Raw genomic sequence first — 19,125 nt, 5'->3', positions numbered from 1 at the left:
ATGTGGTCGATCCATAGGGACATGAAAACATGTCCACAAGTGAAAAAAAGGCGCTGTCGCACAAGATGGAATCATCTATTTGGTAAAATCCCTCCAATCTGTCCTTTGCATCGAGCTCCCATACTCCAGCTAGAGTGACCTTTGTGAAATAAATGTGATCTGTGAGTCTTAAACATTAAGAACAAAGAAAGAGCCAAAAGCTAAAATCTCTCGGGGAAACGGGATGACGTGGTGCCCTGGAGGGTCTGGGTTCTGGGTTCCGGCTGAAGACTCGCAAATTTCAAGGGCGGTCCAGGGGGAGTGAATCTGAGTGGCCAAAAGACATCAGGACTAAACCTGTGTCCCCTCCATCCCGAGCTCACCTTCCAAGGCCTCCGCCCCACTCCCCCCAGCTCCTCACCCCCAGACGCAGCTGCTCAGAGGCTGGTTCCAGAAATTTTGAGGCGGGGGCCTCCAGGGGCCACCTGGGCTGAAGCCCTTGCAGACACCAGCGGGCTGGAGACTCAAGGAGTCCTTGCTTGTGCTGCTTGGAACGTTGGTTTCCTTTCCTACAAAATGGAGAAAATCCATCCACTCCAGATGGTTCTCACCACCAGAGAAAGAAAAATAAACTTTTTTGGTAAATAAATGCCTAAGGGCCCGCCAATCATGGAACATTCTTATCAATTGTGTAACACAGGCTCCCTGCTGTGCCATAAAATACCCATTTGATTGGGTCATCCCGTCACCCTCCGGGCTCGCAGGCCTTCACTTTCCATTTCCCCCCTTTATTTCATCCGTGCACCAGCCTTGGCCCCCCCGCTCCTGGACCCCGCTGCGCTCTCTTTGGTGGCAGGTGCACAAGTGGTCTGAGGACAGGGGCTGTGCGGTGACGCAGGAGGGACCGTGCTGGCTGGGCACCTGGCTGTGTGAGCGCAAGACCGTCTGGTCGACGCGCAGGGAAGCCAGACAGGCCGAAGTGTCGGAGTTTGGAGCAGAGAAAGGTTTCAGCAGGGACATGCAAAGAGATGGGTCACTCATGCCCCCCAGATATCCTGAACTCCCCAGACCCAAACTGCAAAGCATTTTTTTTTTTTTTTTTTGCTTTCTAGGGCCGCACCCATGGCGTATGGAAATTCCCAGGCTCGGGGTCAAGTCAGAGCTACCTCTGCCAGCCTACACCACAGCCACAGCTACGTGGGATCCAAACCACAGCTCGTGGCAACGCCGGATCCCCCACCCACTGAGCAAGGCCAGGGACTGAACCCGCATCCTCGTGGATCCTAGTCGGATTTGTTCCCACTGTGCCATGACGGGAGCTCCTGCAGAGCATTTTTAAAGGCAGGGTTGGGGAGGGGTTCATTGGTTGTTGCAAACTTCTTGGGCAGAAATCCTCTCTTCTGGGAGCTGTCCATGGGAGTCTGGTCGTGACGCTCCTGCAAACCTCCAATGAGACACATGTTGTCCTTCAGAGAGGAGCTAAAGCAGGGGGTCTGGGAGAAGGACCTGCCTCTGGAGACCCAGAGGGTCCTGCTCAGTTACAGCTACGTGGGTGGGTAGGGGACCCAGACCAAGCCCCTCTGCAGGGAGGGGAAGGCAAAGATGCTGGGGGACCTGAGCCAACTCCTGCCTCTGCCACATGCCTGGACCCCCTGTGCTGGGAGCTGGGGAGACTCTGGCCAGGCCGATTTTAGCAGAAGGTGGCCTCCTGGCGAGGCTTGGTAGGAGGGACGCTGACCATCTCCCAGACGGAAGGGTCCCAGCCCGCTCAGTAGAGTTACCGCTTAGAGGCCTCCTCTCCTGGAGGCTGACGTCCATTCTTCGAATGGGAAGACTGAGGTCCACAGAAGCCCATCTGCATCCTCAGCGGTCCCACGCGACTTCAAATACCAGTTTTAAGCTCAACAGAAGAAGCCAGCCAGGTCACAGGGCCCGCTCCGAGCCCTCATGCACTCCTGGGAGGCAGAATCACAGTCACACAGACACCAGCCCTGGCACAGCGGGAGGTCCAGGATGGGCGTCCAGGACAGAGGGCAACTCTCTGACTTGCGTGTCTCCCCCGTGCCCAGTCTGGTCCAGGGAGTAAGTGCCACACCTGGTGTTGACCGACTCCTGGTGGCTGAGTTGGACTTGGGGGTCCTGGGACGTCCTGACTCTGTAGCAACAGCCCAGCCCCAGGATGGGTATCTCCTTCCTGCCCATTCCCTGAGGGCTCAGGACATGGTAGCTGGGGGCTGCTTCTGCCCCAGCCCCAGAGGGCTGGCCTTCAGGCCTGGGGCTGCCTTTTCCCGCTGGACCGCTGGACGTTATTCGCAGAACAGCCCCTGCAGGGGCTCCAAATTGGTTGAGCCTCCCGGTGGGAAGATCCAATTTTCACCTGGGAAAGAGTGGAAGGAGGGAGGGGTGCCGCCTCTTAAAGTGCCAGGCTCCCCCAGTTGTGTCTGAAGGGCCACAGGCTACCCATCTCCTGGCTCAGCTGAGTGGAAGGGGTGCCAGCATCTCACCCTCCGAAGCTCCCCGGCTGCTCCAAGGGTCTTGGTTTCCACGCTTGTAAAATGGAGGGGCTTCGTGAACCCTCCAAGCCCTGCAATCCTGCTCTGAGACAACCCCTACCTCCAGGCTGCTCTGAGCTTAAAACATTCCATAAACTCCCGGCGCCCCATCTCTGTACCAGGCACGAAGCTGGGTTCTGGGTCTCATATATAAGGCTGACCCAGGGCTGCCTACACTGAGTGGTAAGGACGGGGGGCAGTATGCAGAGTGCAGGCTGCAGAGGGGTCTCTGAGAAAGACAGAGGCTGTCACTTATTCACTCAACAAGCACTTATTGAGTATCTCAAGAGGCAATAAACAGCAGTGGACAAGACCCCTGGGCTCCGAGAGCTGATATTCTAGAGGCCGAGAGGCAATAGAGCAGCACAGAAATGAGCCAATCAGAGACGAGCAGACCACAGTCAATCATGTCATGAAGAAAACAAAACCTGTAACATTTGCGACGTGGATGGTGGGGCACGGTGCCCCTCTAAAGGGGGTAGTCACGGAGGGCCTTGTGGGATGACAAGGGACAGAGCTGCTCTGGCCATGGCTATGCCTTGAAGTCAAGGCTGGTAATGGCATGCGAGTGGCGAGGGGGCATCAGGAACACTGCCTGGATTTTCAGTCTGAGCAAAAATGGGTGGTGGTGGTGCCACTTGCTGTAATGGGAAAACTGGGTAGGAAGGGGGTGTAGGGGGGCTGGCTGATGAGGGGTCCTCTGTTTTTATCCTAGGAAGTCTGGGACGTGGGGCTTTGGGGGGTTGCTGCTCTTGCCCTCTGAGAGGGGCTTGATGGACCCTCCACTTGACCACGTGGGCTGGACTCCATCTCTCACTTCTAAATTGGACTGTCTGCCGTTGCCACGGAGCCCTGGAAGGCGGGCTGGAGTGGAAGTTCTTGGCCACAGGACCTGCCCTCCTCTGGCCTCAGTCTCTCCATCTGAAAGACACCAGCATGGATCCGCCAGGGTGGACCCTCTGGCTGTGGTTCTCTGGGCCTTTTTTCAGTTTTGCTTTGGAGCCTGGTCAGCAAATGTGCTCCCAATCTTTTTTTTTTTTTTTTTGAGAGGCCTTCCTTCTCTGGTCAATGCAATTTTCAAGTTTCTCTCTTCCATCCTGCTTTTCTTTTTAATGATAAGAGTCTTTCAAAATAGCCTTCTATTTTTACTTTTGCTTTGGGAGGTAATTTCTAGCCCTTTTCTCACCACCCATGTCAATTTCCTTTGTTAATTTCCAAGCCGCTTCTTTCAGCAGGGGCCTCACCTCTTAGTATTTAATTGATTTCTTCTATCACATAATTCCATGGTTTCATCAATAAGCAATTTTAGAACTACCGTCAATTTCTATTTTTTTTTTTTAAACCATTTGATCTGCCCAGAGGTGAGTATGGGGATTAGACACTTGATGAGCTTTCATTATCTTGCTGATGTCAATTTTCTTCCTGGCCCCTTTCACTGAGGCAAGAACATCTTTGGGACTTTCTGTACTGGCTTGTAATTACTCTCTATTTTATTCACTCCCCCGACTTCAATCCTGTGGGTTCAAAGTGTAAATTGACACATGTTTCCAGCCTCAAATGTTATTGTAACATTCGGGGATGCTAGACGCGGGCTCTCCCATGCTCCAATCTCCTGTACACCTGGATGGTGCCACACCAGGATGATTTTTTGGGCGTTCAGTGGGATGGTTTCTCTGCCTTGCTCCGATGGTGCCCTTTGCCCCTTTTATGCCTCCCTTTATCGCTGCTTCCCTCATTAGGAGGTCAGGTTCAGAAATGTGTAGGAAGCAGCAGAAGTCAGGAAACAACAGGGGTGAAGGGCACGGACCGTGATGGGTATAAGGGGGCCTTGGGAAGCCTCGACGCAATCAACACCAGCGCCCCGGTGCCTGCTTTTAGCAGACAGGATTTCAACACGGCCAAGACACTGAAGGTCTTGTTAGACTTTTTACCACTGTGAGGAGAAATCTGTCAAAAACACTCCAGACTGCTTTCAGTTTGTATCGACCGCCCCCGCCTCTGCCTCTCCGGAGAGGGATTAGTTACCGATGGGGCGGGCTGAAGCACAGAGCGAGGCTGACTCGCGTACGACCTGCCCCGTGATCCTACCCGCCCGGAGCTCCCGGGTGCGTGGGAACCTTTGTTCCCAGGATAAGAACTGCTGCTGTGGATGGGATGGGGGGTGTGTTCAGCCCCTTTTGTCTGTTCCCGAGCTCTAGGATGCCACTCAGAGAAGCCAGGCCCAGCTCTCGCCAGAACCCCTGGTCTGCCTCTCCCTGAGCGTGGGCAGGGTACCCTCTGCCTTGGCCACCCTCCTCCGATGCTCTCAGTCACCCCTGACGCCTCTGCCTTTGTCTTAACTGTTCTGTGAGATGAGCTGTCAGTCTGTGCTGAAATCAGCTGCACCAAAACATCCCCGTGCTCCCCGTGAGGAGGTCGGTGTAGACCTGGGGTGCCACTGCAGTGGGGGGCCCTTTAGCAGGACTCTTAGGGAAGGCATCCAACTGGTCTCAGGACAGAAAACAGCCCCGTGCCTCCTGACACTTTGGTTTGGCCCATCTTGCCGTCATTTCACTCACATAAAACTGATTGTGTGTCTCTCTTCCTCTTGGCTACCAGGAAGCTCAGCAAATAAGTCTCCAAGGCAGGCATTTAGTGAGCCCAGCCTCAAATCTGGCTTCGCTGGCTGCCCCTTCCCATGTCTTCCCCTAGCTTTTCCTTCCTTCTTTGTGTCTCATTATGCTCATTCCTTCTCTCCTTCGTGCCCTCCCTGAGCACGACCTCATGCCAGTCACCGTGCTAGGATCATAGCAATGACCAAGCAAGATGGTGCTCAGGAAAGTTATAGTCTAGTGACAACAAGTTTAAGAGTCAACAAGTAAATGAGGAAGACCATCAGTGATGAGTGTTGGGACAAGGATAAAACAGGAACAGGGGATAGTAACGGACAGGAACAGGAGCTGCTTTATAGTGGTGAGGAAATGGAAGCCAGGGAGCTCTCTTTGAAGAGAGCTGATTCACGAGAAGGAGCCACGGATGACAAAGCCTCATGCCCGGAAAATACCTCAAATGTTCTGGAAAGCGTAGGGAGACTCATGTGGCCAGAGCCAAGGAGAAAAGAGGATAGAGGTGTCAGCAGGGACTTTGCAGGCCTTGCCGCTACCTACATAGTTTAGGTAACCTTGTGCACACCCTTCCTGAAGTCCATCCCTGAAATAAAGAAATGAATTAGTCGGTTCAGATATGAACGCATCTACGTCTGACAATTCTGTGCCTTTTGCTATCTTATCCGTGGTTTGTCTAACATGGTTGTGCGGTGTGTGAGTGTGTGTGTGTGTATGTGTGTGCAGAAAATGATTTAACATCTCCATGCCTCGGTGTTCATCTTAGCAAAACAGGAATCCCAGCAATCCCTTCCTCTGAGTGCTGGGGGGATGGAGTGAACACTGGCAGCGGCTGAGAACTGGGCCTGCACCATGGAGGGCCCTGGATGCGTCAGCTCTTGTTACCAGCGTGTGTGTATTTGACATATGGGGCTGGTTAGGAAGGGACTGAGTCTGGACACGGCTACTGACATGATTAGTTACGTAAGATCTGATGGCAAATGTTTCTGTGGACATCTGGCAGGACATATATAATTGAATAAGAATCCGTAACCTCTTTATAGCGTATGAAGTGTTTCCCCAGCTAGCGTCTCATTTGATGGGAGAATGAGCTCAGCTTACGAGAACCGTCCTTACCGTAAACAGCTATGGTTCAGATGAGGTTTCCTTTCGCCTTGGGTCCACGTCCAACAGCCCAAGGAGGTGGCCAAGGGTGTCCAGAGGCTGGGCCCGGGGAGGGGGTGTGGGCCGGACGGGGCCACAGCGGCCGAGACGGCCATCTCCAGGGTCTCTTTCGCCGGCACAGGGCAGAGAAGGGGAGCACAGTTTGCTCTGTAGAGCTGATGGGGAAGAGGGGTCCCCAAGAAAGGCACTTCGGCTGGTACAACAAAGGACTTCCTGTCACTAGGCGTGGTTCTCTCAGAAATGGACAGGCAGCCTTGCCAGGCAGAGAGCAGCCCCCCACCCCCAACTCAGACTCTGCAGAAAGGCCTTGCTGCCTGGGAGCCCTGGCCTAGGCTGAGGGTCTTGGGTCCTCGTGTTTAGGGCCAGTGGGGGTGGGGGGGGAGCTGTGAGACGCTGAGCCCCTCTGACCTTACTGGCTGCGTGTAGCCCCCAAGGCCCCTTCCCCAGCAGAGTCTCAGCTTCTCTGTCCGAAAAATTATGGGGAGGGGGGCAAGGTGGCCTCTGAAGCTCCTTCGGATGCTCTTATTCTCAGATCCCACAAAGCGGGGGGACTTTCTCATGCCACAGGGTCCAAGGAAGAGTCGGGCACTTTCCATACCTCACTGCGGCCCCCGCTCCCTGAGAGCAAAGAGGGTCCGGGGACCACATGGCCCTGGCCGTGCCTGCCGACCCCGCACGCACTGGCCTTTGCTTTCCAAGCAAACAGCTCGGGGCGCGGGGCCAGGCTGGAACGGAGGAGGAGGCCCCGTCTCTCCCCTTCCCCTGGCCGCATGGGCGGCTAATTGACCACAGGACAGTATCTATGGCGCATATACAATAAACATCACTTCAGCCATCTGGAACCGTCTTCCTGCCGGGCTGTCCATCACGGCCATGGCTGCGGCCGCAGGCCAAGCGCTGGGAGAAAGCTGTCGCTGTGGGGCCACAGCAAGGCTCTGTCCTAGATGAGCGCTCCCCCAAGTTCACTAGCACGGCTGCCGCAGCTTCACAGAAAGGCCTCTTCCGCACAGGCCACTGCACAAAGGCTTGCGGGGACCCACAGGGCACACGGCTTGTTTCCTGCTCCCGATGTAGGGAGACGGGGGAGGGAGCCCTCAGCCGAGAAGGCTGCGGCCACAGAGGCCAAGTGACTTCTTCAAGGTCCCGCAGGAGTCATCATCGGAGCCTGGGTCGAAACCACCATCTGCTGGCCTCCTGCGTTGTCCTGCGACTTTCCCGAGAAATGACGGCATGCTGGGGGCCTAAACGACCCAAGTGTGTTTTCCAAAGGCTCTGGAGGCCCGCAGCCTGGAGTCGAGGGGTCAGGGGGGCCTCACTCCTTCCTCAGGCTACGGGGGAGGACCCTTCCTGGCCTCCTCCAGCTTCTGGGGGCACCAGCGTCCCTTGGCTTGTGGCAGCAGGACTCCGATCTCAGCCTCTGTCTCCAGAGGGCCGCTTCCTCCGTCTGTGTCTCCTCTTCGGTCCCTTATAAAGGCACCCGGCATGGGATGCAGGAGTCGGTCCCAGTGAGGTCCAGGACGGCCTCCTCTCAAGAGTGTTTCTTGCATCTGCAAAGACCCAGCTTCCAAAGAAGGTCACGGTCACTCTCTGCTTTGGAGACTTGTCTTTTCGGGGCCACTATCTAACCCGCCGCACCTCCCATGCCTGTGCCCCCGTTAGAACCCACTTCGGTCGGGAGGAAGAGCGTCTAGGTTCTGGAGAAAAGCTCCAGTGAGCCGGCGGGGGCAGAGGCCGATGGACTCTTCCTCACTGCCGCCGCCCCCCGGCCCTCCCCAAGGATCCTCGCCCCCTTCCCGGCCCCTGGCAGTTTCTAGCCTTTGGCCTGGGGGAGTTGGGGCTGGGCGTACAAAGGGGCTGATGCCCAGGGCGTGGCTGTGGTTTTAGTGGCCAACAGAGGAGCAGAGCAGAGCCTCGTAGAAGTTCAGCTCCAAGCCCCGCTGCCTGTGAGCCCTGCAGGCTCCCTGCCTCCACACGGCCAGAAGATGCTACGTGCGCTGCTCCGACCAGGTGTGTGGTGTCCCCGAGGACCCATGCTGCCCTCCATCTGTCATCCAGGCTGTGGAACGGGGGCTGGACTTGGAGGTCTACACATCCCCATGGGAATCTGTTGGGAGTGGGGGTTAAGTAGACTCTGCTGGAGGAGATGGGGCTTTGGGGTAGGGCTTTGACATTGAGGTAGGAGCCCTGGACTCTAGGACCAGCCGGGCCTGCTGCAGTGATCAGTTACCTCTGTGTTCTGAGCCTCTGATCTCCTCATGCCCCCAGGAGGATAAACGATCATGTCCCCGCCCCAGCCATCAGCTCTCGCAGGTCCCCAGAGCAGAGGGAGCTGGCATAGGATGTCAGGAGACACCGTCCAGAGCTGAGGTCTGGGGTCTTATTCTGGGGGCCTCTTGCATGGTAGGGCTGGGGAATTGGGGTGCATGGGGCAAGTACCACTTTAGTTCCATGGTCACAGGCCACAAACGGGGTCCTGCTTCTGCACTGGGGCCCCACCAAAGTCCTGCTTGGGACACTGACCGGCCCGGCAGTGTCTTGGGCGCTCGGGACCCCAGCCTGGAAGGCTGCAGAGGAAAACATGAGGTAACGGCGAGGGCATGTGTCCAGATGTGTGAGATGGCTCTCATCACAGGGCAGGGGCCCTGGGGCGGGGAGGGACAGTGCTGGCAGCGCCCCCGCCCCTGCCCCGCTGCATGAGTCCTTCAGCGTGATGATTTTTCTCCCATAGCACAGGCTGACATAAGCAGCTGTCCTATGTGATGGGAAGACATTCCAGAGAGCTCTCTTCAAGGAAACTCAGGGTCTGGAAGATTTAAGGCCCCCTGGGTAGGAAGGAGCATCCACCCCTCCCCCCCAAGCTGGAGAGAGGACTTCAAATCTCCTCTTTGGTGGAGGCAGGGGTCTCAGGGCTGACTTCCGGAAAATTCAGAGGTCCGGGTGGTGGTGGGTGGCCGAGAGAAGTCACCAAGAACCGAGGGATGTCTCATTGTTTGTTCCTTTTGTGGGGTTGCTTGGGATTAAATGTTTCAGCGCTTGCAAAGGTTGAGACATAATGCAGACTTTTTGCAGTTAAGCTGTTGAATTTCACATCCACGGACTCTCAGGAAACTTCCATCCAAGCACAGAGCCCTCCCCATTCCCCTGGAGGACCCCTGCCCCTCTCAGTTAATATGCTCCACAAACGTAACAAGGAAGTCATCCCTAACGCTTGGTTTTGAGTATAAATGGCCTCGGGCAATGGTCTTTTCTGGGGTCAGCTTCTTTAGCTCAATAAGCAGGTCCTGGAGATGCCTCTGTGTGGTTGCCTTTCTGTACGGCATTCCTTTTTCCTTGCTGTGTAGTATTCCACTGGTGGATCTACTGTGATGTATTTGCCTGTGCTGGGTTCAGAGAACATGCAGCCAGTGCTCTCTCCAGCATTCCACTCTCTCTGGTCAGAGCTTTGCCCCCCTGCCTGAGCGGGTGCTCACAGAGAAAAGCAGATGCTCATGGACCTGGAGACCCTCTGTGTCCAGGTGGAGGGGAATCAAACCAAATGGGTGGCTCCTCACCAGACCGAAGGATCCCCACCCAGAAGTTCGGGGCTTGAGAGATGCAGAGAGAGGCCAGGTGCTGACCATTGGGGGGGTCCCTGGAGCCCCCTGAGGCAGCCTGTCCTTCCCTCTGTCCTAGCCCTAGGATGGCCTCCCACAGGGTCTCCGAGAGGAAAGCCCTGGAATTCAGACCCCCTCCCGCCCCATTCTAGGAACTCGGGGGTTTCTGGGTCACACTTGTCACTGGAGAAGTGGGGAAGCCTGTGTGCCCAGGCCCCAGCTGTTAGCTGGCACTTGCAGTCAGAGCAGAGTGCCTCACGGAGGAGCAGGGGACCAAGGGCGGGTTCTTGACCCTTCGAGTTCGGTTTCTCCATCTGGAAAGTGGGTATCATTGCGATGACCATGAAATTAAACGGCGTGCCATTTGAAAGTACTCCGCACAGGGCCTGGCACGGCACACCAGCTCCCCTCTGGTCCTTCTGCAAATTCCGCAGGAGTCAGATTCTTTCCTCTGAAGAACACCCCTGCCCAGGACTGTGCTCACCACCTCATCCCCCTCATTCTAGAGAAAGTTTAAACAGTTGACTCAGTAATTCCCACAGCAAATCAAAACGGCTTTGACTTCAAATTCAGTGCTCCCCACAACCCTCCCTCGGGGAGCTAAGACCGTGGGCTTCTCCTGTCCGACCCGGCAGAGGACCAGGGGCCAACCGGGGGCCAGGCCGACTCCAGCTCTCTGGGGGTCCTCAGGAAGGCAGAGAGGCTGGGGGCCCACCTATGTCCTGGCCCTTGGAGCTACACCCTCCCATCACCCACAAACAAGCCTCCCATCCCCTTCCAAGGTCATGGCCTTGGACCATTGTGTGATTACTTACTTACTGGCAGCCGTCCCCGCCCTGGAGTGGCGGATGGGCGGAGGGGCAGGGGTACCGTGTGCCTGGGGATTTTGCGTCAAAGAAGGAATATTCACGAACTCCGGGGGACAGAGGGTTTGGAAGACAGACCTGGGTTTCTGAGGGGAGAGACACTAATAAGATCTCGGTGGCCGGCCAAGGTCCCCTGCTGGCCTCTTCGGCGAGGGCCTGGATGAGGAGGCCAGATCATCTAGGGAGCAGAGCTCTCAAGAAACCCGGGTGCCCCGGGGCCAAGTTTTTGTGTTTGTTTGTTTCTGCTGATGAACGCTTTAATGAGGCCATTCCGAAGGGCCAAGACTGCCCGAGGGTGAATAGTTGATGCTGAAAAATAGCCACAAAAGTAGTCAAGTTGGCACTTGGGTAGGAGAGGTTTGAAAACATAAAGAATCATCAAAGAAGGATGCCACGGTGCCCAGCCCGAAGTGCTCTCATGCCAGGGCTCGGGGACCTGTTCCCCAGGGAACCTTACCCGGTCGTGTCCCCAGCAGTGGGAGGGGGAGGTGGGGCAGGAGGATGCGGGCTCTTGCACCCTGCCTGGCAGAGGGCAGCGTGGGCTCCGGGGTGGGTGAGGAACCTGGGCTGAGTGTCTTTCCCACTCACGCCCTTCTGTGCACACCCTCCTTCCGCCCGGCCAGTGGGCAGCCTCAGGCTCGGCCAGAATTTCTCCAGGTGGATTTCTGGCTCCCCCACCATGTGGAACACGAGCCACGGCAGCTCCCAGACCCTCCCCTACAGCCCCTCCTCAGGCTGGAAGCCCCCCTCCCCTCCAGCTGGGTGGCCATGACCTTCCAAGCTCCCGGACCAGAGTCCGCCTCAGAGCCCTGTAACGCCTTACAGGCAAGGTAGGTTCTGGAAGGATGTTCTAGATGAAGAGATTGTCTCAGACGCTGGGTGGGGTTAGAGAGAAATCTTTGCACCAGATCAGTTAAAACTTGCAAGGAAGTCTTTATTCAAGACTCTTGCAGGAGTTTCTGTGGTGGCTCAGCGGGTTCGGAACCTGACTAGTAGCCATGAGGGTCTGGGTTTGATCTTTGGTCTCCAGCACTGGTTAAGCATTTGGCACTGCCGTGCGCTGCAACGTAGGTCACAGATGCAGCTTGGATCTGGTGTGGCTGTGGCTGTGGCCTAGGCTGGCAGCTGTAGCAGCTCTGATTCGACTCCTAGCCTGGGAACCTCCCTGTGCTGTGAGTGAGGCCCTAAAAAAAAAAAAAAAAGACTATTGCAAAAGGGGTGAGGGAATGAGCTCTGAATGCAGCCGAGGCAGCCGGAGACCTACAGGCGTCCTTGAGCAGAGTGAGAGGGTCAGAGGGTGGAAGGTTACCGGGAGAAAGTGAGTCAGATGCAGCAAAGGTGCAAAGTGCTGCGGGGAGTCTCACTAAATGGCTCACAGCTTCTCCACCTGGGCTCTCAGGCCCATGTCTAGACGAGAGGGGGGTTCAGAGGAGCCTGGCTGAACGTTGGCCAGGAAGGGTCCCTGCTAGTGGCAGAAGGGGGTCCTGCCACTCCCACCCACACCGGGCAGGCGGATTCACGGCCCCGAGGACCCAACTGCTCTCTTGACTTCCCCGGCGCTGGCTGACCCAGCCTGGAGACTTCCACAGGCTGCTGCCTGGCGCAGCAGGCAAAGGGGCACAGCGAGCAGCCTCGGGTCCCTGGGCACGGGCTTCTGGGCCCCCACAACTTTCCCAGCCCCACGCTGCACTCCACCCTCTGGGTGCCTCCGGCTCCATCCTCCTGGTAGCTTGTCCTGCTGCGTCTCCGCCTCCCACCTGCCCCCATTTCCAGCTCCCAGCGGGTATAGACGCAAGCTGCAAGCTCGTACTCCTAAGGCTTCTGAGTGGAAGGGATGCAGGTGACTTCCAGGCTAGGGTTTCTGAGACGGTGACGCCTTCCCCACTGCCCCTTGCCCTATCAGCCAGCTGCTCACAGAGGGTTCTGCTGCCCCAAGGGATGGCAGAGCCACAAGACAGAAGGGGCCCCGGCCCCTGAGCCATCATGGAGGAAGGTGGCCCACTGACCGCAAGAGGAGCGCTGGCATCGAGCGGTTCAGAAGCCAGGCAGGGCTGTGTGAGAGCAGGTCACGGGAGGTGTTGTTTGTTCCGACCTGTTCTAATTTCATTACTGTGGCACCACATAAATCATGGGTCAGTGTGTTTTCTAAACCCCCCAGCTGGCGTTTGTTCCCATCTCTTCTGGACCTGCTCAGCTGTGGCTTTTCCCCGGGGGGACATGCGACTTTCTAGACCCCGGTGTTTGTGCACTGGTTTCCCTGCCTGCACTGGAGGGTCCCACAGACCGGAGGCGGCAGCCAAGGGCTCGGCACAGGCTTCCCAGGGTGGCTGTTTATCAAAGAGGCAACTTATGCCAAGGGATCCATCTTCATCTTTGCTGAGCTTCTCCTGCCTACCCCCGGGGGCTAGTAGGCTCCCCTTCCTCTTGTCTCCTTCTTCTTGTGACTTTGATGGGAAGAAATTTCCCTGACAGCTGTTTGTGCAGTTTTTTTTTTTTTTTCCTTTCCCAGACAAGTAGTCTCATTATCTCCTCTTCTCTAATCATCTGGAAATGCTGTGTCTCTTGGCACCTCTGTCTCCCTTGTCTTCCATCCTCCGGCTGTCCAGCTCCCAGCGTCGTGGAGAGATGTGCCTCTGGAGGAGGAGACAACCCCCTTTTAGAAAGTTCTGGAATTTAGAAGGCAGACTTTCCTTGGGGCTGTTCATGGGGAGAGAGAAGCAAGGCTCAGAGCTTGGCCCCTGAGCACCCCAACTCTGCTGGCCTTGGGAGACTCCATCAGAGTTGGGCTCCAGGGTCACAGCCCGGTTTGACTGCAGGATGGCGGGATCCCCAAAATGGGGGAGACCTCAGAAAGCCTTCTGGCTGGGGGTGGGGAGTGATTCTGCTCACGTTGCAGATGACAAAACAGAGACCAGGAAGGTCATGTCACTGGGACACTAAGACGCCGGGGGCGGGGGGGAGAAGGGATTTGGCTGAGGGCGTGTACGGGTGGTACCAAATGGCTACAAACCCACCTCCTCTGAATGCCCTGCCTCGTCCCCCGGCAACGTGTTCATGGCAGTCAAGGGGCTAGAACACCGCCCTCCGTCTTTAAGAAGGGGAGACCCAGCCACACCCAACTTCTGGGCTTTGTTCTAGATGCTCTGTGCTCATTGTGCCCTCAAGAACCCCCTTTCCTCCCAAGCGTGCCCCCCTTCCTGCTGATGCTCGTTTAACTTGGTCTCTGTTCCAAGAACTCAGACCCTCCAGCCTTTCTTCCTTCCACGAGGGCTGCTGTTACATCCAGTAAAAGAGCAGCTTTCTCTGCCCGGCATGGGGAGCTATACATGCAGAAAGGCTCAGCAGGTTCAGGGCCAAGTTTAGATTCATTGGAAGAAAGCTGGGCTCAGCCAAGGTCAGAGGACCTTCCCACCACTGCAGTTTCCATCTACCTTATGTTTTACTGGAAACACAAAAACAGCAACAGTTATGCCTGTGGGAAAAAAAAAAAAAAAAAGAACCAGAAAAGCTGATTTCTTCTCAAAGCTTACTAGGAAGACAACGGGACAATCATTTTGTCAGTGGGGACATGATGCAGAGAAAAACGTCGTTTAAAGTCTGTGGGGACCCTCCCCCACATTCTCCTGCAGACACTCAACTTGCTTCCAAAGAACCAAGTTGAAATAGTTTGTAGGCGAGAACTTGATGAAAATTTGACATTCGATAAGAAACTAATTTTGGTGTGCCTCTTTAATACTTTAAAACACTGAAGCAATAAACAACATCTATAAATGTCAAGCTTTTCTATTTTGATTATGTTGCTTTGATTTTTATCAACATTTTTTTATTAAAAATCCTGTGTAAATGAAATCGAGATGGGGAGGAAGGGCACAAGAAGATAAATTTTACAATTTATCGAGATGTAAGCGGCAGCCTCTCTCTCTCTCTCTCTCTTTTTTTTTTTCAGCACTGGGGATTGTTATTATTTTGCGTCTCACTGCGGTTATTATGATGTTTTTATCTGTCTTCGAGCCTAGGAAACCTGCGGCGCTACGGGAAGAGGGATTAAATGGCAGAGCGCAGGCGGAGCAGGAAGACGCCAGGGTGGGTCAGGGGTGAGGACCTCTTTGGATTCTCTGGCCCCTTGGGCAGAGGCAGGGAAAATCTGGTGCTTTCTCCTCCAGGAAGGCTCCTGCAGGCCCGTGTCCCTTCCTTGGCTGGTTCTGAAGCGCCTCTCTGAACCCCTGCGTAATCCCTCCACCATGGGTCCCCCGACACACACTCTCCATGCTGGGGTTCCGTGCTGAGCCATCCCGTGGCATTCCAGGTGTCCCTCCAGATGGTGGGCTCTGATTCAGTCTGGGGTTCCTGTGCCCCACATGGAGGAAGTGTTTGTGGCCGCGTGAAGGAGAGGAGGATGTTGTATGTCTGGATGGATGGAAAATGGATAAATAGGTGGACAGGTGGATGGTTGGATGAGTGATGGGTGGAGGCATGGATAGCGGGATGGTGGACGGATGGATGAAGGGAGGGATGCACAGATGGAGCGATGGAGGGAGGGAGAGATGCACGGATGGATGCATGGAAAGATAGATGGTTACATGAGTGATAGGTGGTTGGATGGTTGGATGGTTGGATGGATGGATGGAAGGATACACGGATGGCTAGGTGGTTGGATGAGTGATCGGTGGGTGGGTGAATGGTGGATGGATGGAAGGAGAGAAGGATGGAGGAGGAAGAGAGGAGAAGAGAAGTCAGAGGGAGGAGTTCCCATGGTGGTTCCCTAACGAACCCGACTAGTATCCATAAGGACATGGGTTCGATCCCCGGCCTCGGTCAGTGGGTTAGGGATCTGGCATTGCCCTGAGCTGTAGTGTAGGTTTCAGATGCAGCTCAGATCTGGCATTGCTGTGGCTGTGGCGTAGGCCGGCAGCTGCGGCTCTGATTTGACCCCTGGCCTGGAAACCTCCATATGCCGCAGGTGCAGCCCTAAAAAGAAAAAGAGAGAGAGAGAGAGAGAAGGGCTGGGGAGGGAAAGTCAGCGTTCCAGCCCCACCCTCTGGCTGTTAAGTTTAGAACCATTACTTTTGGAGGCTTTAGCCCAGACTTGATAACCTCTCAAGACCCTTCCAGTTCAGGGTTTTCTTTAGCCCTCCAATGTCGTGACCAAAATGAAAGGGATGGGAAATAAGTAGTTCAAGTGGCCTTCGTGTGCTCCTGAGAATCCGTCCCCTAGAGAAGGACAACCGCAGGGATTGCTTTCACGTTCCTCCCTAACACGCAAAACGTACTCACGGCCCCATTTAATCCTTTTGACGATGGAGACGTGAACACCATCCCCATTTTACTGCCAGGGATGCTGAGGCTCCAAGAGGAAGGGACTTGCCCAGGTCAGACAGTAAGTGCCAGCCAGCCAGAATCTGAGCCTGCAGAGCCGAGCCTTCAGGTCCTTTCCCCCCGTAAGGCTTGTCCCTGCACACAGGGAGCTGCGGCTTGCTGGGCACCCCGGGTGGGAGAGGGGATTGTTAGCTCAGCTTCAATGTCTGCAGTTTCATGGGCAAGAAACGGAGCACCAGACAACCGTATGGGGCTGGTGCCGTTGCTCCCGAGGGTCCTGGGGGGTGGGGCCGCTGGGCACGTCCACGGTCAGGTCAGTGGGGCCCTGGGGCCAGACCCCCAGGATCAGCTGGATCTGAGGCTTGCACACAAAATGGCAGTGGCAGCGAGGTGGGGCCCGAGCCACCAGCGTCGGGATCCGTGGCTCTCCTCGGAAAACTGCTCACGGGGGGTGTGCACGGGGCGGGGGAGGGAGTTCCGTGGCTGCCGTGGCCTCGGCGCCAGCGTGCAGGAGCATGTCAAACCCCCATCTTTCACGGCCCCCGGATTCAGCCGTTTTGTGCCTTCTTGAGAACGGGAAATCCTGGGAGCCCTCCGCGTTCCCAGCTGTCGGAAGCCTCTGTGCCCCTGAACTCCAAAATGTTTGTGATCAGAGGAAGCCACTCGAAAATCCCTTTACTAGAGCTCTAGCCGACCAGCTGCACCACAATAAACAGGCTTCCAGACGCCCCCGTGGCTCCCGAGCAGCCACAGCCCCCGGACGGCTGCGGGGCAGGGACCGGAAGGGACAAGACGGCCACAATCCAAGTTCATGACCTCCATCGCCGCCCGCAGCCCACGCCCACTGGCCCACAGCCCAGGGCTGCCGGCCTCCCCCTACCAGCGGCAGGTGCCCCATCCCATGAAGTGGCTTTGTTTTCCAAGTTACCAAGTTCCCAGGTCTCAGCGGCTCAGGTCCTGCTTTTAGCTAATTCATGAAATTATTTTGTTTGTGCCTAAACGCAGGTTGCCTGCAAGCAGAGGCCAGCTTGCCATTTGCCTCAGAAGTGTTTGGAGGGACTGGGGGCTACGTTTCAGCTCACTCCCCAATGGTCCCTCCACAGCCATCTATAGAGCCCCCGTGGGGCCCCCAGGAGACAGGAGGGAGCAGCCGGGACCTCGTCTCCCCTCCAGGAGGTTTGATTCTGGGACGGGACTCCTTAATGGAGACCCGAGAAGTCACCATGGTTATATTCAGCTAGACGCTGACTCGTCAGTGGGGACCGTGCGCCAGTGCCTGGCCTCGGGGTCATGAGATAAAGACGATGGATGTGGGATGAGACATGGCGGGTGTGGCCAGTGTCCTGGAGGAGGCAGGCAGGCTGGAGTCTTCGAAGGACATTCCACGTGGTGAGTGACGTGGGTCCAGGTCCGTGGGGAGGGCCGGGACCGGCACTTGACCCCAGGCCTTTCAGAGCCCCGCTGAGCTCTCTCCACCAGGCCCAAGCATCGAGAGGTGGGGGGACGGAGGGCTAGCACCCCCTCCGCTGCCTGGGAACTGCCCAGGGCGGGGTGGGATGACTGTGGACTGGGTTCCTGGACCAGCCCTGCCGCCAGAAGCTCCCAGAGCCCCGGGCAGGTGTCTTAGCTGCAGGACCAACATTTGGATCGGGTCAAGAGCCTTCTGTTCTTATTTCCCAGTTGAGGTGAGGCCTTCCTGGAGCCCTGGCACCTCTGCCTGCGTTTGCAGCCCTTGGGCATGTTTACTGCGCAGGCGCCTCTCTGAGATGTCTCTGAATTTCCGCGAGTCCCAAGCTGGAGGCCAAAAATCCAGCAGGAAGCAAATCACCATTTTCACACCTCCAGGAAAGGCTGGTTACAGGCTGAGCGCCCTCCTGGAGTTCACAGCTGAGCTGGCCTTTCACCCCATGTCCCTTGGTGGGGCGCAATCCACGAAGCAGTCCTGGCCTGGCCTCCGGTTGAATCCGGGGGCCCAGTGCTGTTTGACTTCTTGGCAGTTTTGAGCTTGAAGAGGCTGTTGGTGTCTCTCCTGTGTCACAAGACCTTGGGGACTGGGGGCCGCCCTGGCCAGGCTGGGCCACCCAGTCTTCAAACAGCACCTTCCAAGTCCCGCTGGACACTGCCTGGGGCATCCTGAGGTGCTGGTGGCTCTTCCAGGCCCTTCCTCTGGGGGGAAAACGGACCCCACTGTCTGGAGGGAGAGTCTGGGGCTGGCGATAGTGTGGCTGATATAGTGTCCACGTGGCCACCGTGGACAGGGGCCTAGGGGGGCCTGGAGGGGGGCCCGAGGGTGCTGCAGGAGTCATCTGTGGCTGCCGTAACCATCAGCACAAATGTGGCCTCTTGGAACCGAACCCCGCACCGCCTTACAGACCTGGAGGTCAGGAGTCTTCAACGGCTCTCAAAACTGAGGGGCCGGCGGGGCTGGTTCCTTCCAGAAGCTCCTGGAAGTATCCATTTCTTTGCCCTTTTCAGCTTCCAGAGGCCCCCACTTTCCTTATCACTCCAACCTGGGCTTCCGTGGTTCCCTGACCAGCCCCCGGCCTTCCTCTTGTGAAGGTGCCTGTGGTGACATTAGACTCACCTGGATAATTTATCCGGAACCATCTCATCCCTGTAAACACACCAGGAACATCTTTTTAACACAGAAGCGACATATCCATAGGTTTTGGGGATTCAATCGGGGGCATGAATGCCTTCAGGGGACCATTTTTCTGCTGGACCTTTAGGCTGCTGACCACAGGTGATGTCGGTGAGTGGCCTTGGGGAGCTTGGCACCTGCCAGTCCCAAGACTGTGGGCCCACCCAAGCCCTGGGCTCCTGCCATGGACCCACTGGTCCCCTCCTCCACCCCACGTCCAGGGCCCCTGCGATGCATGCCCTGCCCTCTGTGCCAGCATTCCACACGAGGGCCTGGATGCCCTGGGGCAGCAACGTGGCCCCTATGGGAGCCCCGTGGAGGGGACAGGCCTGCAGGTGGTGGGCTCCTCCCTGAGGCCGCACTGGGATGCTATGCTGAGCTCCGGAATGGGTCGCCATGGACCTTATCCCA

Source organism: Phacochoerus africanus, chromosome 9 (assembly GCF_016906955.1).
Source record: "Phacochoerus africanus isolate WHEZ1 chromosome 9, ROS_Pafr_v1, whole genome shotgun sequence".
NCBI lineage: Eukaryota > Metazoa > Chordata > Mammalia > Artiodactyla > Suidae > Phacochoerus > Phacochoerus africanus.
Note: the sequence above shows the minus strand (reverse complement) of the source record.